The 2,835-nt window shown below is 37.0% G+C and overlaps 1 non-coding gene across 1 annotated transcript; it reads right to left on the bottom strand.

Annotated features, from left to right (window-relative positions):
* Positions 1-472: 472 nt before the first annotated feature.
* On the bottom strand, positions 473-591 carry LOC121599777. The gene has a single exon (XR_006005735.1). It is a non-coding gene; the product is annotated as a 5S ribosomal RNA (ribosomal RNA).
* Between the last annotated feature and the right edge of the window lie 2,244 nt (positions 592-2,835).

Consider the following 2,835-nt stretch of genomic DNA (forward strand, 5'->3'; position numbering starts at 1 on the left):
CCGCACATACACACGGCAACTATACACTCAGGGACAGGTCAACTTATGCACAAAATTTACTTATCAGGAGAATTTACGCAGTATTAATTTCTTTTTCTTATTGCTTTACAATTTAATTTCTCAGATAATTTAAAGAAATACTTTCTTTGGTGGCCGGAATTGTGAAAATTGAATTGAATTGCATTGTAGTTAGTTTAGAAGATTTGATTAATTGAAATTGCATGTTTTCGTGAATTGTTTCAAATGGTGAAATATTTCAATTGAACTAGATCAGTTACGGATTGGAAATGGAGAATTAACTCTTAGGATTAGGATGAAATGATCTAACAAATGAACTATGTAACCAAATTACAACAGTAGCAGTAGCAAATTGATTAGCGCAAAGGACACAACGGTTTTATCTATTCTCTTCGGCTTTCGGCAATCCGTATATCACACCCAGCTTTTTAGTCATAATTTATCACATTATCGATGCCAACGACACATGGTTTTCCCAAGTGGTCACCCATCTAAGTACTAGCCATGCCCGATTTTACTTAACTTCGGTGATCAGACGAGAACCGGTGTTTTCAACATGGTATGGTCGTTACCAAAATAAGGAATAATTTCATAATATGTGGTGAGCTCAACGTTCGCCATTAAATGTGGAATAGCGCGCCTATAAATTCGTCGGGTAAATGCTTATTTGAAGGATTACAAAAAGGTCAATTTACTATCTGCTTTCCAGACACTCCAACACTCCCGATTCAAAACGAAACCCTTCAACACTAGACATCACTCTCATCAATTACAATAGCTCTCTTTCAACAATAAAGACTTCTATAAACTTTTCATCAGATCATTTACCAGTTTTTTTAGTGCAGTAAAATAAAAAGCTCATATCAAACCTGATAGAGTCATGTGTGATTATAACAAAGCCAATTGGAACGAATTTAAGCAATGCATTGATAATAGAATAAATTTAACTGAATTATCTCTATGATATTCATAATCATCTATAATTAGGGCGGTCCCGTGGTTCAGTCGTCAACTCGAACGATTCAATAACATGCCCGTCATGGGTTCAAGCCCAGAATGGACCGTCCCCCCGTAGCAAGGATTGACTATCCGGCTACGTGGTAATGAATAAAGTCTCGAAAGCCTGTATAGGCCGGCATGTCCGCGTAGGACGATACGCCAAATCGCAGAAGAAGAATCATCAACAAATCGACAATATGATTGAAAAATTAACATCTGTAACAGTAACAGCCGGCGACATGGCAGTTCGGGTTATTAACCCAGGAAAGTACAACATAATTATCCCTCCGAACATTATTTCTCTAATAATACTAAGAAACACATATAGAAAATGATGACAAAGACATAGGCTTAGCAATATATTTAAAAAATTCTTACTATTTCCTTAAAAATGTAATCGATATAAAATTATCTGAATTACGCAACAATTCGTGGTCCAAAAATCTGGAATAAATCAACAAAAGAAAGCACAATGACAAACTCTGGATTTTTGTCTGAATAATTAAAAATAAGCAAAACTCTATCCCTATTTTGAAAAAAGATAATTAAAACCTTACAACGGCCACCGAAAAATGTGATATGTTAAAAAAAAAGTATTTGAATCAGCTCACACTTTAACAAATTAGTAAAGTACTTTTGATCGTCAAAAAAAAAAAAGAAAAAAATAGGAATTTCCGGAATGAAAGCGATCAGATAACAAAAAATAATTTTGAATTAATTAAACCAAAAGACATTGCTAAAATCTTACGATGACTAAAAACAAAAGAAATCTGCAGGACACGACCAGGTAAATAATAATGCAATCAAAAGGTTACCCAGGAAAGCCATAATATACCTCACCGTTGTATAAAATGGTTGTTTGAAACTTGGTTACTTTCTAAAACATGGAAAATAGGTAAAGTTATTGCTATTCCAAAACCAGGTAAAGATCATAGCGTTCCAGAGAACTACAAACCAATAAGCCTTCTCAGTTGTATGGGAAAAATATTCGACTTTTAGACAAAAAATTAGCTTCCCACTCTTATAGCAACAATATAATTCCCAACAAACAGTTTGGTTTCCGCCCTTCCTTTTCCACCACACATCAAGTCCATAGAATGACCAAAAACATCATACACAATAGACTAAACAAAAAATCAACCGGAGTGGTACTGCTTGATTCTGAGAAGCATTCGATTCTATACGGCATGAAGGGTTAGTTTACAAACTCATAAGATTTAACTTTCCAAGATATCTAATCAATATAATACAATCATTTATCTCTAACCGGCAGAATAACATACACGTAGCAAGATCCACATCGAACCCACCTGTTAGCTCCCGAGCTAGTCGCGTAACGGAATATAAATTGTTCTCTCATAGGAGTCAAAAAATGTTTATTCGCCGAGTTTCGCTTTGGGTGGAAACTTTATTTTGTCGCGGTTTTTGTACACCTTTAAAAAGTTTTTCAACTATATTCGCTCGCTGTCGTGATGCTACTGAAGCAATCGCGATGGCGAGGAACCCGATTCCCGATCCTTAGGTCATTCGCCTCCCTGTATCCGAACCCGTACAGTGCCCTCTGTACGTGAGAGTGTAGAATCTCTCGCGATCGCAAATGCTGAATGTTTTGCTGTCAGCCGCGGTGACAGTTCTCCATTTGTTTACGACTCGCAGCAACACCACCGTTACACACCGTTGGCAGGTGTACCCCAAGGTAGCACACTGTAACCATTATTATTTAATATTTAGTCACACAGTCCATCGCTTAATGCACCAGACGACAGCGGTCTCCAGTGACAAGCAACCGTGGGACCAGACGACAGCGGTCTCCAGTGA

This window comes from Anopheles merus, chromosome X (genome assembly GCF_017562075.2).
Source record: "Anopheles merus strain MAF chromosome X, AmerM5.1, whole genome shotgun sequence".
In the NCBI taxonomy this organism is placed as follows: Eukaryota; Metazoa; Arthropoda; class Insecta; order Diptera; family Culicidae; genus Anopheles; species Anopheles merus.